General features: G+C 43.5%; 1 protein-coding gene across 1 annotated transcript in view; it reads right to left on the bottom strand.

The window, feature by feature from the left end:
- ANXA3 (annexin A3) overlaps positions 1 to 21164 on the bottom strand; it is a 77282-nt gene that overhangs the window by 50244 nt on the left and 5874 nt on the right. The gene's annotated exons all lie outside the window — the stretch shown is intronic.

The raw sequence follows: 21164 nt of genomic DNA, 5'->3' as shown, positions 1-21164 counted from the left end.
GGCGTCCTCTCTTCCCAACACTGCACTGCGTAAATTCATTATGCACAGAACAGATCTTGCCCATTGGCAGGAATACCTGCTCAGCCATAAAGAGCAACATTCTCCCAATACCAACAGGACAGCTTGTTAAAGATAACATTCTTCTCCTTGATCTTGGAAGAGGTCATGGTGACGCAACACTTTGTACCTGCCAATGTGCACTGTGTGAACTGTCAATAATACATCATTTAAGGAACAGCTCTCTGTCTCAAAAAACTTAACATACCTGTGCTTTGACTTCTAGTGGGCAGAACAGTCCTTGAAGCTTTCTGAGAGCCTCTTCCCAGGTCATAATCCTCAATCTGGCTTGAATAAAACTTTCTACTTCTTTCATAGATTGACTGATTAATTTTTCATTGATTAAAATGCATATGACCAGGCCTTACTCTAGACAGATGAAATAATGGTCTCTAGAAATGAGGTGTTAGACACTTCATGTTTTAGAAGCTTGAGTGTCCCTTGGACAACAAGGAGATTAAACCAGTCAATTCTAAAGGAAATCAATTCTGAATATTCACTGCAGGGATTGATGCTGAAGCTGAAGCTCCAACACTTTGGCCACCTGATGCAAAGAACTGACTCACTGGAAAAGACTGACGGCAGGAGGAGAAGGGGATGACAGAAGATGAGATGGTTGGATGGCATCATTGACTCAATGGACATGAGTTTGAGCAAACTCCAGGAGATGGTGAAGGACAGGGAAGCCTGGTGTGCTTCAGTTCACAGGGTCCGAAAGAGTTGGATACGACTGAGTGACTGAACAGCAACTGGTGCTTCTGTGTCAGGGAGATACTCACGTGGTTGCTTTTGAATAAAAAGACAAAATTCAGTCAGACTCTAATTGTCCATGAATTATGAAAACTCAGGGTTTTCATTCTAGCTGTGACCTTTTCACTGCCCTCTACCAACGCATGAAAATATGTTGAAATTCCAATGTACAAATGAAGAAGGATGAAATTCCCAATCCATTATGCATCTTGCTACTCTTATAAGAATTTAAGGGGAAGAAACTAATTTAATTAAAAGGAAAAAAGTATACACACACACATCAGCATGACAAATGACATGGTAATTCTGAAATGGAATCTTAGTGAAATCTTTCAAACTGCTTCAGTCATTTAAATGAGAAGTTTATTCACGTGACAGAGCTTCTTGCCCCAAACACTCAGAAATAAATACACGACTTATGAAAAAACATCTTACAGTAAAAGAAGTTAATGGACTCTTAAATTAATGCATGTCAGGCAGGGAACAAAGTGCTTCACAGATATCTTCTTTAAGTTTTCCGATGACCTTAAGGGGAGGAGGGGGAAGGCTGTATCATTTCCATTTAAAAACAGAAGAAGAAACTGGATCTCAGAGAGATTATTTGCTTGACATAATTCTGCTCTCTGCTACTAAGGACAGACCCAGAATTTGAACCCACTTCCTGGTGACTAAATCGCCCTGAGATCTCCACCACGTTGTAAGGCCTCAGGACATTCTATATTAATGGTCCTCAAAGTGCAGTTCCTGGATCAGCAGCATCAGCCTTGCCTGGGAACTTAGTAGAAATGCAAATTCTCAGGCCCCACCCCCGTCTTACTGAATCAACAACTCTGGTGCGAAGATTCAGGGTCCACGTTTTGCACAAGCCCTCCAGAGGACTTTAATGCTCTAACTTGCTTGAGAATCACTGCCCTATTTCGTTCTTAGTTGCCCAGAAAACCAAAACAAAATCGAGCAAACAATTCATAGATTCTTTTATGGGCGTGGAAGAAGAATTTGATGATGAGCTCACTGTTTCAGGAATGTTGGCATTTTTACAACCAAACAAAACTGCTTCCATTGCCTGCTCCATGGCAGGCTTAATTCTTAGACATTTAAATTATTAATCAATACTTAGCTTATGTCCACGAACCCTACTACCCTAACAAAGTGTCAGTGCTAGCGCAGGACATCACATAAATACATGGCAAAGTCTTTTTATTTTTAGTCAAGATTGATCAGATTTTCATCCACTTTCCTTTAACGCATTTTTTTCCCTGCAAACTTGACCGTCAGATGCCCCCAAAGGGAACATGATCTTGAAACCAGTTGGAAAATAAATTTACAGCAAGGAATGTCTAAATAAAGGGAGGAAATAACAGCTCTTAACATTACTAACAATTGCTGCTACTCACAATTTGCTAAGCACGTTTCCTGCATTAGCTCATTCAGCCCTCACAGTAAACTGATAAGGCAGATAGAATATCAATAAATCCCATCTGTAGATGAAGACGAAGCTGTTGCCCAAGTTCACAAAACTGGCAAGTGGTCAGTCTTTGCTCCTAATGCTAGATGCATCTACTTCACGCCTACTTAATTTTCCTTGATGCTCTAAAACTCTCCTTCGCATGTCGGTCATAGCACCTGACATCTTGAAGCCACTGGCCTGCCAAGCCAGTCCTGGGGAGCTGCCTGCTACTACGCTTGAGAGACACCAGACTGTCCTTAACTCAGAAAAGTCAGTCGTATCTATTTCTTCATGAAAAGGCACTGCGTTTGCAAGAAGTCAAACTTTTATACTCAGAAGAATGGGTGAAAGAGAAAACCAGAGGGTGCCAATCCTCTTGACAGGGAGAAAACATATTTAAAGCCAAATGCTCCAGAGCAAGAATAGCAGCTGCTGCAGGTACATTTTGAAAGTGAGGCAAAGCCAGAGCCCCATCACTTCATAAAGCCCTGGAAAAGCCATGTCCCAGAGTTAAGCCTTCAAATCAAAGCCTCTTATAAGCCTCTAGGACTTGGGAAAGGGCAGAGGAGCCTAGTAGGCTGCAGTCCACGGGGTTGGTGGGAGTCGGACACGACTGAGCGACTTCATTTTCACTTTCATGCATTGGAGAAGGAAATGGCACCCCACTCCAGTACTCTTGCCTGGAGAATCCCAGGGACGGGGGAGCCGGTTGGGCTGCCGTCTATGGGGTCGCACAGAGTTGGACATGACTGAAGCGACTTAGCAGCAGCAGCAGCAGCAAGACTTGGGAACTCTCAAAGAGCCAGGGAGAAATGGTCACTCTCTGCCCAATGTTGAAAGAGTCTGCTGGGTCATGAGGGTTTAGAATAAAAGCAACAATGAAGTAGACTAAAAAATTAATAAAAGCAATCAAAACTTTAAAAATGTAAAACCTCTCATTCAATTTTCCAGGGAAAAGTGCTTTTCAAAAACAAGAAACTTAACAGTTAAAGGCCCTGGAATGGACTTGCAACTGCTGGTCCAGTGGTAAATACCCTGGTGGTCCAGTGGTAAAGAATCCACCTGCCAATGCAGGAGACATGGGTTTGATCCCCGGTCCGGGAAGATCCCACATACCTTGGAGCAACTAAGCCTGTGCGCCACAACTATTAAGCCTGTGCTCTGGAGCCCGGGAGCTGAAACTACTGAAGCCCGCTTGCCCTAGAGCCCATGCTCCACAAGAGAAAGCACCAATGAGAAGCCTGCACCCTGCACTAGAGGAAGCCCCTGCTCGCTGCTGCTGGAGAAAAGTGCTCGAATCTACGTATTTGAGTGCCAAAACATTGATGCTTTTGAATTGTGGTGCTGGAGAAGACTCGAGAGTCCCTTGGACTGCAAGGAGATCAAACCAGTCAATCCTAAAGGAAATCAATGCCAAATATTCACTGGAGGACTGATGCTGAAGCTGAAGCTCCAGTACTCTAGCCACCTGATGTGAAGAGCTGACTCACTGGAAAAGACCCTGATGAAAAAATGAGGGTGTGAGGAGAAGAGGGTGACAGGGGATGAGATGGTTGGATGGCATCACTGACTCAATGGACATGAGTTTGCGCAAGCTCCGGGAGATGGTGAAGGACCTGGCATGCTGCAGTCTATGGGGGTCACAGAGTTGGACATGAGTTAGCGACTGAACAACAACATTTGTTTATTTGGCTGAGCTGGGTGTTAGTTGTGGCACGTGAGATAGTCAATCTTTATTGCGGCACGTGGGATGTTTTGGAGGGATGCAAACTTTTAGCTGAGACATGAGGGATCTAGCTCCTCGACCAGGGATAGAACCAGGGCCCCCTGCACTGGGAGCATGGCGCCCCAGCCACTGGGCCACCAGGGAAGTCCCAAGGCTTCCATTATGGCTTTGTTTGCAGCACATCCAAGATGTTCAAGGGAAGAGTTTGCATTCCTTCCTGTGATCGCTCAAATGAGAAAATAGCCACACATGCCAGCTTTTCTTGTTCTGATTTCATCGGGGGAGTCCCAGAGACAGAGCATTGGAATGTGATAACAAAGGAAGGTGTTACCAGTCAGAATGGCTGCGATCCAAAAGTCTGCAAGCAATAAATGCTGGAGAGGGTGCGGAGAAAAGGGAACCCTCCTACACTGTTGGTGGGAATGCAAACTAGTACAGCCACTATGGAGAACAGTGTGGAGATTCCTTAAAAAATTGCAAATAGAGCTGCCTTATGACGCAGCAATCCCACTGCTGGGCATACACACCGAGGAAACCAGAATTGAAAGAGACACATGTACCCCAATGTTCATCGCAGCGCTGTTTATAATAGCCAGGACATGGAAACAACCTAGATGTCCATCAGCAGATGAATGGATAAGAAAGCTGTGGTACATATACACAATGGAGTATTACTCAGCCGCTAAAAAGAATTCATTCAAATCAGTTCTGATGAGATGGATGAAACTGGAGCCAATTATACAAAGTGAAGTAAGCCAGAAAGAAAAACACCAATACAGTATACTAACACACATATATGGAATTTAGAAAGATGGCAATGACGGCCCTGTATGCAAGACAGCAAAACAGACACAGATGTGTATAACGGACTTTTGGACTCAGAGGGAGAGGGAGAGGGAGATTTGATTTGGGAGAATGGCATTCTAACATGTATACTATCATGTAAGAATCGAATCGCCAGTCTATGTCTGATGCAGGATACAGCATGCTTGGGGCTGGTGCATGGGGATGACCCACAGAGATGTTATGGGGAGGGAGGTGGGAAGGGGGTTCATGTTTGGGAACGCATGTAAGAATTAAAGATTTTAAAATTAAAAAAATAAAAAACTAAAAAAAAAAAAAAAAGAAAAAGACAAAGGAAGGTGTTGACCTGGAGAAGAAAGATGAATGTGATTCAGAAATTTGGAAAGATGGGGACAAACAAGCAATTTGTGTTAGTTGCTCAGTTGTGTCTGAATCTTCATGACCCCGTGGATTGCAGCACACCAGGCTCCTGTCCTCCATCATCTCCTGGACTTTGCTCAAACCCATGTCCATTGAGTCAGTGATGCCATTTAGCCATCTCATCCTCTGTCGCCCCCTTCTCCTGTCTTCAATCTTTCCCAGCATCAGGGGTTTTCTAATGAGTCGGCTCTTCGAATCTGGTGGCCACAGTATTGGGCTTCATCAGTCCTTCTAATGAATATTCAGGATTGATTTCCTTTAGGATTGACTGGTTTGATCTCTCTGCAGTCCAAGGGATTCTCAGGAGTCTTCTCCAACATCACAGTTCAAAAGCATCAATTCTTTGGAGTTCAGCCTTCTGTATGGTCCAACTCTCACATCCATACATGACTACTAGAAAAACCATAGTTTTGACTAGATGGACCTTTGGTGGCAAAGTAACATCTCTGCTTTTTAATATGCTGTCTAGGTTTGTCATAGCTTTTCTTCCAAGGAGCAAGCGTCTTTTAATTTCGTGGCTGCAGTCATCATCTGCAGTGATTTTGGAACCCAAGAAAATAAAGGCTGTCACTGTTTCCATGGTTTCCCCATCTCTCTGTTAGTAGACAGAAGCAAAACAGTGACATCCTAAGGTGAGGACTTTCTCCGAGGTCTACCCTAGACAGCTGGCTGCCTGATAAGGCTGCTTCCTTCAAATATCGATACCCCAGAAATCAAAGTGATCACCATATGCTGGGAGATTTGGAAGATGTCAGGACTACGTAAGTGTTTCTTTAGGCACCAGGTCTTTCATGCCTGGTGCACCTGGGATGTTTCCAGTGATTCTACTGTATCTTCCTTCCTGTCTCTCCACGCACTCAGCATTTCTCTGTCAAAGGCAGCAAACCCAGCTGTCTGGATTGAGCTTGAACCATTGCACCCCTGAAAAGACTGCATCAACACAAACTTCTTTCTCAGCATCATTTTCATCATTTGTTTGTGACAGCTTGTACATAAGTTGGAATCATCTTCTTTTGAGTCTTCTATCCCCAGTGTCTGAGGATTAATTTTTTAGACCACAATCAAAATCAGGAGCTTAACTTAGCTAAGACTTCACAATCAAATGTTCTTCTTGGTCAAGGACCACAAAAAGTTGAAGACTCTTCTGATCAAACCCTCAGCTCTGTGCATATCTAACCATCTTACAGGGGAGATGCCTTCACCTAAGAGACTGTCACTGTAACTGTGAAAGATATAGGGAACTTGACTCACTGCAATGAGAAATCTGGCAACATCTACATCTTTTAAGGAAGTCCTTGGCTGCGGAATGGTGACTGCCTTGGCAGAATTGGAGGAGTATAGTGGTGACATCCACTCACCTCCCACTTCACTTCTGTGGCAGTGGGAATTCATGGGACTAAGATCAGAGACATTTACCGCTCATAACATTCTGGGAAGAATGTTTCTTACACTGATGGCCAAGGTCATTAATGTCCACACGATATGATGTTAAAATGCATTATTTTATGAGTTTTGTACGAGTATGTTTGGAAAGTGACATGAAGGAAATGGCAACCCACTCCAGTATTCTTGCCTGGAGATTCCCAGGGATGGAGGAGCCTGTTGAGTGCCGTCTATGGGGTCGCACAGAGTCGGACACGACTATGCGACTTAGCAGCAGCAGCAGCAGCAGCAATGCAAAGCAAACCTTTGTTGTTGTTTAGTTGCCCAGTTGTGTCCAACTCTTTTGCAACCCCATGGATTGGGATTTTCCAGGCAATACTGGAGTGGGTTGCCATTTTGTTCTCCAGAGCATCTTCCTGACCCAAGGGACTAAACTTTCATCTCCTGCTGCTTCTACTGTGTTGCAGGCAAATTCTTTACCACTGAGCCACTGGGGGAAAAGCAAGCATAGACAACAGCAACACGAACAGTTCATGCGGGGACTACTGGGAGTCTCGTGGCCCATGAGGGCCCCTGAATTGATAAAAAAGAGAGCTTCTATGCTCCCCCAAATCTTGTCACTTCACGGGAGTTTTCTTATTGCTCTTCCACCTCAGAGTTTTACACTTGCTATTCCCTCTGCCTGGATGCTCTTCCCCCAGATATCCTCCCAGTCCACTCTCTGGCTCCAGGTTGACTTCTGCTCACGTACCTGAGCAGAAAATAATGCACCCCATCACTCTCAAGCCCTACCTCAGCTCTTCTCCAGAGCAGTTAAAACTGACTTTATATACTACACCCTTATGTTTTATTTACTAGCTGTCTTCTCTAGTAAAATCAGAGGCAGACTTCTCTTACGGCCCAGTGGTAAAGAATTCACCTGCTAATGCAAGAGACACAAGTTTGATCCTTGGTCTGGGAAGATCCCACAAGCCACGGAGCAACTAAGCCTGTGTGCCACAACTACCGAGCCCAGGCTCCCTACAGTCCGCGCTTCACCACAGGAGAGGCCACCACAGGGAGAAGTGCAGTGCAACTAGAGAGCAGCCCCCACTCGCCACAGCTGGAGAAAGCCCGTGTGCAGCAATGAAGATCCAGCCCAGCCCAACATAAGTAAATAAATAAGACACAGGGGACGTAAAAGGCTTAAAAATATTTGCTGGTTAATAGAACAAAAAATCATTAAAAAAAAAAAGTGAAAGGCATATACGCTCCATGGCTTTTTTATTTCTCTTTCCCTGCTGGATCTGCAGAGGTTAAAAGTATCTGGCATATAGTAGATGCTTAGCAAGTATCTGTTGCTTGAATAAATGAATGTGAAAGTGTTAGTTTCTCAGTAGTGTCGCACTCTTTGCAATCCCTTGGACGTGTAGCCCACCAGGCTCTTCTGTCCAGGGAATGCTCCAGGCAAGAATACTGGAGTGGGTTTTCATGCCCTTTGAGTACAAAATGCTTTCTACCAGTTTTCAGAGCTCCGCGCCGTATCTCAAAAATCTGACAAATGCACTCTTCACCTTTTGTAAATCCTATTCACATGGGGCTGTCACTACTCTTATTTAAACAGGACTCCAGGATCTAGGTGAGGCATTTAATCAAACACAAATAGTTGAAAATGAAGGGAGCAAAGATCTGAGAATGGAGGAAGGAGTAGACATGAGAATTTTCTGCCCTTTTGACTTATTTTCTTCATTCATGTGAGACGTCTGTTATTAATCTTATTGCTTAATACTTATGCTTTCTAACTGCTTTGCATCTGCCAAGAAAGACATTCAAGAGAATCACATCTCCGCTTCTCCCCTTCACATTCCTTGCTCTCAATGTAAAACTTGCTCATTGCCTCTTCACCTCTGATTTAAAGGCTTCTTCAATGGCTACACGTTAGACTGGCAAATTACACTTTTTACTATGATAAAATATAAAAGAGGCACCCTCCCTCCTTGGTGGTTAAGCTTGGGTCAAGGAGTGGCAAAGAACAGCCCTTTAATGTTCATTCCATTCATTCCCAAGAAGCCTCTCCCTTCTCACTCAGATAATACAGTATTTCTTTGCAGGCTTTGTCCTAAAACAAAGCTCTAAATGTTTTGATTTGAAATCCATGTCTAACCTGTTTTTCATTAACTACCTGCAGAAGACCATCTGTGTTACTGTCTGAGTGTCAATATTTACCTAAAGAAGTTTCGGGAAACATGGTTTGATACATACACCAGACAGAAAGTCGCAATCATGTTGAAAGTACCTACTCAGGCAGGATGGCTGTACTGCCTGAGATGTGAGAAGTCCATTTCCATAAAAACAGTTAGAAAGCTAGATCATCCAGCCCTGAGATGAAGTAAATAATAGGGACACCAGAGAAGAAATTCAGCACACACACGTGTGTGTAACACAGGTGTTCTCCTTTCACCCGGTTTCAGTTTGCACGGTCAGGAAGAGCAAACACACAGGGAAGAAAGGTCTAGTTGGAAGTGCCCACGAAAGCAAGAAATATGAAAGCAGATGGGGCTCTTATGAATCCTTTGTGTGTGTGCTCAGTCACGTCTGACTCTTTGGGACCACATGGACTATAGCCTGCCAGGCTCCTCTGTCCATAGCATTTTCCTGGCAAGAGTACAGGAGCGGGTTGCCATTTCCTCCTCCAGGGGATCTTCCTGACCCAGGGATCGAGCTTGTGTCTCCTGTGTCCTTTGCATGGCAGGCAGATTCTTTACCATGGAGCTACTGGGGAAGCCCGTGAATCCTTTGCACCCAGGACCAAAAATGTCCAAATGCCCAGGGCTAATGTTATCCATGGGGTGGAATTTAAGGCACTGCCTTCCCCAAATGCCCTCCACACTAGCACACTGTACCTTTCCTGTGAGCTCTGCCATTATTGTCCTTTCCTAATAGTCAAGGCTATGGTTTTTCCAGTGGTCATATATGGATGTGAGAGTTGGACTGTGAAGAAAGCTGAGTGCTGAAGAAGTGATGCTTTTGAGCTGTGGTGTTGGAGAAGACTCTAGAGAGTCCCTTGGACTGCAAGGAGATCCAACCAGTCCATCCTAAAGGAGATCAGTCCTGGGTGTTCATTGAAGGACTGATGCTGAAGCTGAAACTCCAATACTTTGGCCACCTCATGCAAAGAGTTGACTCATTGGAAAAGACCCTGATGCTTGGAGGGATTGGGGGCAGGAGGAGAAGGGGACGACAGAGGATGAGATTGGCTGGATGGCATCACCGACTCGATGGACATGAGTTTGAGTGAACTCTGGGAGTTGCTGATGGACAGGGAGGCCTGGCGAGCTGTGATTCATGGGGTCGCAAAGAGTCGGACACAACTGAGCGACTGAACCGACCTGAACTAAGAGTTACACACTGGGAACATTGTATCTTCCTCTGTCAAACTGCAACAATCTTGTTCCCAGGAAAAACAGGAAGGGTGGGGTGGGAAGGGAAGCTGTGCTCTCTAACTCACTATGGACACATAGGATGGGTTAGCTTCTCCTACCAGCAAGTTTCCACTTTAGATAAACGTTCCCCAACCTTTCCACCATCAAGCATCCCTTTTTGAATTTCTTCTCCATGGACGCCATGTTTTGAGTGACTCTGCCTGCCAATCTGGGGCTATTATAAAACATTAACTCACTTCCTCCAGTCTTATCTGTGATTAAAGATATGACTTCCAATCAGAGCTTCTGATCAACTTAAGATAACCAGTGCCATTTCCATAAAAATGGCAGGAATACGTTTACAGGAATATGATGTTTTAGACACTTTACTCATCCTCGATGTATATATATATGGTTTGGTAAAGATATAGCTGATGTTTAGGGACTTCCCTGGTAGTCGAGGTTGGGAATCTACCCTGCCAATGCCGGGAACCTGGGTTTGATCCCAGCTCTGGGAAGATTACACATGCCGAGTGGCAACCAAACTCATGTGCTGCAACTACAGAAACCTGTGTGTCCTAGAGCCGGTACTCTGCAACGAGAAGCCACCGCAGTGAGGAGCCTGCAGTGCACTGCAACAAAGAGCAGCCCAGGCTCGCCACAACTAGAGAAAGGCGCCTGCAGCAACGAAGGCCCAGCACTGCCAAAAAATCAATCAATTAATAAATAATTAAAAATCCATTGGGATTTCCTGAGTGATGGGAGTGTCTTTGTTATGCTACTGAGGTAACTCAAGGAAGGCCCTAAGATACTGAAACATCAGCCTGGTCATGTGATTAGAAGGTTGGCACTTTGGGAGGGGAAGGAGACTGGAGACCAAGTTCAGTTGTGGCCACTGATTTAATCAATCCTGGCTATGCAATGAAACTCCAGCAAAAGCTCTGGACGTCAAGACTCAGAGGTGCTAGTGAACCCACTGATGTGCAGGGAAGGTGAGGGGCCCAGACTCCATGGGAAGAGGTGAGGAAGCTCTGCATCCAGAGCCCTCCCAGACTTTGCTCTATGTGTAGGTTTTACAGTAAAACTGCAGTCCGAAATACACTTTCAGTGAATTCTGTGAGGTGTTCTAGAGAATTACTGAACAGGGCCATGGACACCCTCTAATGTGTAGCCCCTGGATCAGAACAGCAAGTGGCTCAGAGACTTGCAGCTCCTGTCTGAAGTCAGAACAGAGCTCTTAAACCTGTGGCATGTGTGCTTAGCCATGTCTAACTCTTTGTGATCTCATGGCCTGTAGCCCACCAGGCTCTTCTGTCCATGGGATTCTCCAGGCAAGAATACTGGAGTGAGTTGCCATGCCCTCCTCCAGGGGATCTTCCCAACCCAGGGATCGAACCTGCATCTCTTCGGTCTCTTGCATAGTGGGTTCTTTACCACTAGCGCCACCTGGCTCATCCAAAGGGTAGTTAAACCATGAAAGCAGCAAGTACCTAGTTCAATGGACTCTACTGTAAACTGTCCAGCCATGACCCCAGTTCTCCTTTTCGTGACTAAGTGGTTAAAAGGCAAACTCTTGAATATGACCATGAGCGGAGACTTTGTCTCTTGCTATGTCTATTTCCTCCTCTGTAAAAGGAGTATAATAACAGTACGTATATCCTCTGAGCTTTGAAAGCATTAGATCAGTTCATGTGAAGCCTGAACCTGGCATGTAGTGAGTACTCAGTGGATGTTGTAATCATTATCATTTCAGTATAGTAATTTTTTTCTAAAAACATATTCCTTGATAACTGATATCCCTGCAGCTGTTCTAGTAAGGAAGATTCTGCCTATTTCCTGGACCTGATTTATTATAAATTGATAGCATCCTCCTGCCCATCGGAATGATTCTGAGCCATCTGAACCCAATGGATTTTCCCCAAATAGATGCTCTCTGACCACACCTATTTTAGTATTTTCTTCTGTCCATGGAGAATCCCATGGACAGAGGAGCCTGGCAGGCTACAGTCCATAGGGCCTCACAGAGTCGGATATGACTGAGTGACTTAGCACACATGCACACACCCTTTGGATGAACTTCTTTATATTTAACAGAAGTTATATTTTTATAAAATTTCTTCTGTACCTTGGTGTCAGAGCTGCCCTCTGTTCCTTTTCCTTATTTTGCAAACTAAAGTTTGGAATGGGGAAAGGAGAGTGTATAGCAAGTTCAGATGTAACAAGAGCTCATGATGATTATAGTGATTATGAGCTAATGTAGAAAAATTTTAGTAGCATAAGAAAAATACCAATTGGAGAGTTCAAACAAAGTGACCTGCATTCATCAATGTTCTGTAAAAGAAAGTTAGAAACTGACCAAGGAGCAAAGAGCTCAGCGTATTCTCAGGAGAAACCCAGCCCTACAGAGGTGTATATAGGAAAAATACAGCTATGGCATCTTAATAAAAATGCTCCAAGACATTCTAATTCATGGACTGCCTGAGTGCTTGCTGTAGATATAAAGGCGACATATGACAAGAGATCTTGAGTTCAAAGAGTGCAAACCGATATGACACCAGGTCCTCTAATCTGGGGTGAAGTAGCAGAAGCCAAGCCTGAACAGAGGTACCTAGGTTTCTCTTGTTAACTGAATGTAGAGCATCGTTATGAAACCTTCCATAAGCCAAAATGGTGTAAACCCAAGGGTCTCCCCAGCTTTTTGAAAGTTCACTTTAAACCACTTCTGTTTTAAGGAAGACCTACATTAAATATGCAGCCATGAAATTAAAAGGTGTTTCTCCTTGGAAAGAAAGCTATGACAAACCTACACTGCATATTAAAAAGCGAGACATCATTTTGCTGACAAAGGTCTGTACAAAGCTATGGTTCATCCAGTAGTTATGTACAGATGTGAGAGCTGGACCATAAAGAAGGCTGAGCACCAAAGAATTGGTGCTTTCCAGTTGTGGTGCTGGAGAAGACTCTTGAGAGTCCCTTGGACTGTAAGGAGATCAAACCTGTCAGTCCTAAAGGAAATGAACCCTGAATATTCATTGGAATGACTGACGCTGAAGCTCCAATACTTTGCACCCGATGTGAAGAGCTGACTCATTGGGAAAGACCTTGATGCTGGGAATGATTGAAGGCAAAAGGAGAAGGATGAGATAGTTAGATAGCATCACTGACTCAATGGACATGAATCTGAGCAAACTCTGGGAGATAGTGGAGAACAGAGGAGCCTGGATACTGCAGCGCATGGGTTCACAGAGTTGGACATGACTTAGGGACTGAACAACAAACAACACATTAATATAGTGACAGCACAAAAGCAAAAATCCTCTTCGGATTTCTTTCAAAAACAGGTACAATCATACCACATCTTTATTGCAATTCATTGTGCTTCGCACATAGTGCATTTTTACAAATTAAAGGTTTGTGACGACCCTGCATCAAACAAGTACATCGGCACCACTTTTTCCAGCCTCATTTGCTCACTGAATGTCTCTGCATCACATTTTGGTAATTTCAGCAATATTGTAAACTTTTTCATTATTGCTATATTTGTTATGGTGATCTATGCTCAGCAATTACTGGTGTTATTATCACAAAAAAAATTATGACTCTCTGAAGGCTTCAATGATGATTAGCATTTTTTTTTAGCAATAAAGCATTTTCAAATTAAGGTATATACATTCCTTCTTTAGACAACACTATTGTACACAACAGACTACAGTATAAGTTTTTTTTCTGGTTATAATTTCCATGTTGTACAGTATATCCTTTATAGCTTATTTTATACCTAAGAGCTTGTGAAGTGAAAATCGCTCAGTGGTGTCAATTCTTTGTGACCCCATGGACTATACTATCCATGTTGCTGCAAATGGCACAATTTCATTCTTTTTTTTTAACTGTATGCAGGTCAGGAAGCAGCAGTTAGAACTGGACATGGAACAACAGACTGGTTCCAAATAGGAAAAGGAGTATGTCGAGGCTGTATATTGTCACTCTGCTTATTTAACTTCTATGCAGAGCACATCATGAGAAACGCTGGACTGGAAGAAACACAAGCTGGAATCAAGATTGCCAGGAGAAATATCAATCACCTCAGATATGCAGATGACACCACCCTTATGGCAGAAAGTGAAGAGGAACTCAAAAGCCTCTTGATGAAAGTGAAAGTGGAGAGTGAAAAAGTTGGCCTAAAGCTCAACATTCAGAAAACAAAGATCATGGCATCCGGTCCCATCCCTTCATGGGAAATAGATGGAGAAACAGTGGAAACAGTGTCAGACTTTATTTTGGGGGGCTCCAAAATCACTGCAGATGGTGACTGCAGCCATGAAATTAAAAGATGCTTACTCCTTGGAAGAAAAGTTATGACCAACCTAGATAGTATATTCAAAAGCAGGGACGTTACTTTGCCGACTAAGGTCCATCTAGTCAAGGCTATGGTTTTTCCAGTGGTCATGTATGGATGTGAGAGTTGGACTGTGAAGAAGGCTGAGCGCTGAAGAATTGATGCTTTTGACCTGTGGTGTTGGAGAAGACTCTTGAGAGTCCTTTGGACTGCAAGGAGATCCAACCAGTCCATTCTGAAGGAGATCAGCCCTGGGATTTCTTTGGAAGGAATGATGCTAAAGCTGAAACTCCACTACTTTGGCCACCTCATGCAAAGAGTTGACTCATTGGAAAAGACTCTGATGCTGGGAGGGATTGGGGGCAGGAGGAGAAGGGGACGACAGAAGATGAGATGGCTGAATGGCATCACTGACTCAATGAATGTGAGTCTGAGTGAACTCCGGGAGTTGGTGATGGACAGGGAGGCCTGGCATGCTGCGATTCATGGGGTCGCAAAGAGTCGGACATGACTGAGTGACTGAACTGAACTGAGTATTTCCTTGGCTGTCTACCTATTTACACCACATCTTCCTTATCCATTCATCTGTTGATGGCTTAGATTGTTTCTGTATCTTTGCAATTATAAATAATGCTTCTATGAACACTGGGATACATGTATATTTTCAAATTAGTGTTTCTTCAGATATATACTCAGGAGCAGAACTCCTGGGTCATATGGTAGCTCTATTTTTAGTTTTTTGACACCTACCTACTGTTTTCCACGTTGGCTGCATCAATTTACATTCCTACCAACAGTGTACAAGGGTTCCCTTTTGTCCACATCCTCACCAATATTTGTTATTTGTATTCTGTTTAATGACAACCATTCTGATAGGTATGAGATGATATCTTATTGTGGTTTTAATTTGCATTTCTCTCACGACTAATGATGCTGAGCATCTTTTCATGTGCCTCCTGGCTATCTGCATGTCTTCTTTAAAAAGATGTCTATTTGGCTCATGACAGAGGAGCCTGGCGAGCTATAGTCCATGGTGCCGCAAAGAGCCAGTCGTGACAGCATACGCGTGCACACACGCATACTCATTTTTAAATTGGCCTGTCTGCTTTATTGATGTCGAGTTATATCTGTTGATGTATTTTGAAAATTAACTCCTTATTGGTCATCTCATTAGCCAGTATTTTCTCTCATTTCAATAGGCTTGCTTTTCATGTCATTGATGGTTTCCTTTGCTGTGCAAAATCCTAAATCTAATCAGGTTTCACTTGTTTATTTCTGTTTTTATTTCCTTTGCTGTAGGAGACAGATCCAAAAAAACATTGCTACAGATTTATATCACAGAGTATTCTATCAATGTTTTCTACTAGGAGTTTCATGGTTTCCAAAATCTAACATGCACTGGGAAACCAGAAAATTCATGTGACTTGCTTTCTTATGACATTCGCTTTATTGCTTTATTGCGGTTCCAGGTTGGTCTGGAACCAACCTGCAATACGGCCAATGTGTGCCTGTACCAGCATAGGTCTTTCATAAAAGCAAAGTGATACAATGTAAACTTTCAAAAAGTGAGGTTACCATATTCAAGAATTCTAAACAAAGGAAATAGCAAAGCAACATCTGAAACAACGGGGAGGGTTACAACACTCCTAGACAGACTATACAGTCTTAAGAAACCAGCCAATCTCTCACCTTCAACGATAATGTACTGAAATTGCAACCGAAATCTGCCCTCTTGATCTTATCACTCCAATAAACTGACCACACTCTGGTAACCACAACCAACCAACCAACAGTTTTGTAGAAAAGCCCAGGCTCATTGCTCATTTATGTTTGGGGGTGTATGTGCTTTTGTGGGTAAGAGGGAAAAGAGAACAGAAAAACTTAGTGATAAGAGTATTTACAGAAATCTGACAGCTTTTTAAAAATTGTGGTTTAAAAAAAAGCATAACATAAAATTTACCACGTTAAACATTTTTAAGTGTACAGTTCAGTAGTGGTGAGAATATCCACATTGCTGTGAAACAGATCTCCAGAAATTTAACTTGTTCATTGTACGGAACTAAACCTCGATCTCCATCAGGCAACAAATCATTTTTTCTCCCTCTCCCCAGACCTTGGCAACCACCATTTTATTTTCTGCTTTCACGAATTAATTTGACTACTTCAGATATCTCATTATAAACGGGATCAATCACACAGTATATTGTCTTATTATTGGCTTACTTCTCTTAGCATAATGTCCCAAGGGTTCATCTATGTTGTAGCATATATCAAAATTTCCCTCCTTTTAGAAGCTAAATAGTATTCCACTATATGCACATTCCACATTTTGTTTATCCATTCATCCATCGTTGAACACTGGGATTGCTTCCAGCTTTTAGTTACTGTGAATAAAGTTTCTATGAACCTTAAGTGTGTAAATATCTCTTGAAGATCCTGCTTTCAATTCTTTGGATATATACCCAGAAATGGGATTGCTGGATCATATGGTAGTTCTATTTTTTTTAATTTATTATTATGTATTTATTGGTTGTACCTTGTGAGATGCAGGATCCTAGTCCCCCGACTGGAGAAGGCAATGGCACCCCACTCCAGTACTCTTGTTTGAAAAATCCCATGGACAGAGAAGCTGGTGGGCTGCAGTCCATGGGGTCACTAACAGTCGGACACGACTGAGCAATCTCACTTTCACTTTTCACTTTCATGCATTGGAGAAGGAAATGGCAACCTACTCCAGTGTTCTTGCCTGGGGAATCCCAGGGACAGGGGAGCCTGGTGGGCTGCCGTCTATGGGGTTGCACAGAGTCGGACACGACTGAAGCGACTTAGCAGCAGCAGCAGCAGCAGTCCCCTGACTGGGGATCAAACCCAGACATGCCCTGGCAGTAAAAGTTAAAGTATTAGTCACTCAACTGTGTCCAACTCTCTGTGACCCCATGGACCATAGCCCACCAGGCTCCTCTTTCCATGGAATTCTCCAGGCAAGAACACTGGAGTGGGTTGCCATTCCCTTCTCCAAGGGATCTTCCCAACCCAGGAATCGAACCTGGGTCTCCTGCACTGCAGATTCTTTGTTGTCTGAGTCACCAGGGGAGTGGGGAGCCCCAACCACTGGACACCAGGGAAGTCCTGGCAGTTCTATTTTTAATTTTTTGAGGAACCATCATACAGTTTTCCACAGTAGCTCTGAGTTGTTTTTAATATTTGCTCTCATACATCTCACTCAAAAATGCTAATTTTTTGAAAGAGGAGGAAAACAGGAAAGAAAAAGCAAGGCAGTGGGACCCCTCTCGGGCTAGAGCCTCCTTCTTCACTGAACCCCTCAATTCCCCACCCATAGCACGGCTTCCCTTTTCTGTTCCCTTCCCTTCTTTCCTGTCACTGGATGCCCAATCCTCCCATTCCCTTGTGGTAAGCAGAACCATGGCTCCCAAATAAAATGTCCACACAGTAATCCTTGGACCCTGCAAATGTAATGTTACATGACTGAAGAAGTTTGCAAATGTAATTAAGGTTCCAGACCTTAAAACAGAAATTAGGGACTTTCCTGGTGGTCCAATATTAGGACTCTGAGCTTCCACTGCTGGGGACAGGGGTTCCATCTCTGGTCAGGGAACTAAGATCTCACATGCCACTCACATAGCCAATAAGTACAAATTAAAAAAAAAATCAAAATGGAGAAATTATCCTGGATTATCCGGGTGTGGCCCCAGAAGGGCAAGCTAGAGAGAATGCAAAGCACAAAACGGATTGCATGCACTGTAGCTGCTCTAAGATGTAGAGGCCACGCTCAAGGACTAGCAGTGGCCTCCAGGAGATAAGGACAGCTCCTGCTGACAGCCAGCGAGGAGTTCAGTCTCATAACTGCAAGGGTCTGAATTTTGCCAACAACCCAGGTGGAGAAGTGGTAAAGAATTTGCCTGCCAATGCAGGAGATGCAGGAGACTCAGGTTTAATCCCTGGGTCGGGATGATGTCCTGGAGGAGGAAATGGCAACCCACTCCAGTGGGTTTTCACTTTCTTTGCCTGGAAAATTCCATGGACAGGGAGCCTGGTGGGCTACAATCCATGGGGTCACAAAGAGTTGGACACACCCAAGCATGCACTTATATAAATAAGCTCAGAGGCGGATTCTTCCCAAAGTCTCCAGAAAGGAAGGCAGCCCTGTCAAGTCCTTGATCTTAGTGCCAGGAGACCCATTTTGGGCTCTAATGAATTTAAGCTGCTAAATGTGTGGTGACTGCTTATGAAAGCAGAAGGAAATGAATACACCCTTTCTCCTACATACCTGGGTCTCTCCCAGACCTTCAGAAAACGTGCCATGACTTTGAAGGTGTGTCAGTGGGAGAGCCAGACCAACTAAATCATTAATGTCAATAAACCAATGGACAAGGGCTAGAGGGAGACTAATTTTTTGGAGAGATGAAATTTTTTTTTTGCATCAGACTCTACTAGGAAGAACCCACCTGGCAATGCAGGTGGATGTAAGAGATATGGGTTTGATCCCTAGGCTGGAAGATCTCCTGGAGGAGGGCATGGCAACCTACTCCAGTATTCCTGCATGGAGAATCCCACGAACAGAGGAGTCCAGTGGTGACTTCAAAGCTGGGCATGAAATATTTATCAGTGTACCACTGATGACTGTAGCCTGCTTGGCGGGCTTCAGTCCTTGGAATCGCTAAGAGTTGGACCCAACTGAGTGACTAACCACACACACACATCACTGATGACAATAATGGGCAAATTTAAAATTAAGACATGATTTGAATTCAAGTGATTATTTCTGATTTATATTAGAAAATTATAATCAAATGACACTGAATTTACGGCTGTATGACTTTTGGCAAAAACCTGGATAATCCCATGGACTGAGGAGCCTGGCAGGCTGCTTGATTGCACAGAGTCGGACATGACTGAAGTAATTAGCATAACTAGATAGCCATAATGAAGTGCTGTGTTAGTAGCTCAGTCGTGTCTGATTCTGAGACCCCATGGCCCACCAGGCTCGTCTGTCCATAGGATTCTCCAGGCAAAGATACTGGGTTGCCCTTTCCTGCTCCAGGTGATCTTCCCGACCCAGGGGTCAAACCAGGGTCTCCCGCATTGCGGGCAGATTCTTTATTGTCTGAACCACCAAAGAAGCTCTAGAGAAGTTCATAATAGAAACAGGAATTTCAGATCTGGAAAGCAGAAGATCAGCCTACTGACCAGTGACGGGGAATCATGTGGCACCAAGCAAAGCCTCATGAAGATACATCTCCTACCAAGTGTACCAAGGCCTGCTCACATCTCCCTTGTAGTTACCCTCGAAGCCTCTCTGCCCCTCACCTATAAAATAGGATGCATTTTCATCATTAAAAAATATCAGAGCACAGAAGGTGATGCATTAAAAAGTCTTTATGTATATATTTTTTTCTTTTCTTTTTTTCTCTAAAACAGAATCACTCTGTCCATACTATACTATAACTTGATTTTTTTATTTATTAATATATATTTGGACACTTTCTCATATCAATATAGACACAGCTGACCCACTTCTTCTCATTTTTAAGTGATGACATAAAAATGGCTACAAGTTACAACTGAGTAATACCATACCCCACAGATGGCCACTTATGCTGTCTGCATATTTTCATTAGCATAAATGAATGTCCATCAGCCTATATTTTTTCGACCTTATGCAAGTATTGAGAAATGCTGGGCTGGAGGAAGCACAAGCTGGAATCAAGATTGCCGGGAGAAATAGCAATAACCTCAGATATGCAGATGACACCACCCTTATGGCAGAGAGTGAAGAGGCTAAAAAGCCTCTTGATGAAAGTGAAAGAGGAGAGTGAAAAGTTGGCTTAAAGCTCAACATTCAGAAAACGAAGATCATGGCATCTGGTCCCATCAATTCATGGCAAATAGATGGGGAAAGAGTGGAAACAGTGTCAGACTTAATTTTTTTGGGCTCCAAAATCACTGCAGATGGTGATCGCAGCCATGAAATTAAAAGACGCAGCCATGAAAGGAAAGTTATGACCAAGCTAAGATAGCATATTGAAAAGCAGAGACATTACTTTGCCAAAAAAGGTCCGTCTAGTCAAGGCTATGGTTTTTCCAGTGATCATGTATGGATGTGAGAGTTGGACTATAAAGAAAGATGAGCGCCAAAGAATTGATGCTTTTGACCTGTGGTGTTGGAGAAGACTCTTGAGAGTCCTTTGGACTGCAAGGAGATCCAACCAGTCCATTCTAAAGGAGATCAGTCCTAGGTGTTCTTTGGAAGGACTGATGCTAAAGCTGAAACTCCAGTACTTTGGCCACCTCATGCAAAGAGTTGACTCATTGGAAAAGACTTTGATGCTGGGAGGGACTGAGGGCAGGAGGAGAAGGGGACGACAGAGGATGAGATGGCCGGATGGCATCACTGACTCGATGGATGTGAGTCTGAGTGAACTCTGGGAGTTGGTGATGGACAGGGAGTCCTGGCATGCTGCAATTCATGGGGTCGCAAAGAGTCGGACACAACTGAGCACCTGAACTAACTGAACTGACTATGCAAGTATTATTTGTATGATAAATACCTAGAAGTGGAATTACTGGGTTACAGGGGCTGTGCATTTAGACACTGATAGATATTGCCAAAATACCATCCCCAAAGAGTGCCAAGTTTATTCTTCCATAAACAGAATATGAGAGTGCCTCTCAGCACACATCCTCTGCAACACTGGTCTTTGTACATTTTTTTCACCTTTACCAATACTTAGATAGAAATGATATCTCGTGTTATTTACATTTCCTTATTTCTCAGTGATGTATAGCATCTTTTTATATATTCGTTTTGCATGTTATTTG

The sequence above is a fragment of the Capricornis sumatraensis genome, chromosome 7, assembly GCF_032405125.1.
Source record: "Capricornis sumatraensis isolate serow.1 chromosome 7, serow.2, whole genome shotgun sequence".
NCBI classification, from domain to species: domain Eukaryota; kingdom Metazoa; phylum Chordata; class Mammalia; order Artiodactyla; family Bovidae; genus Capricornis; species Capricornis sumatraensis.
Note: the sequence above shows the minus strand (reverse complement) of the source record. Positions and strands in the feature narration are given on the sequence as shown.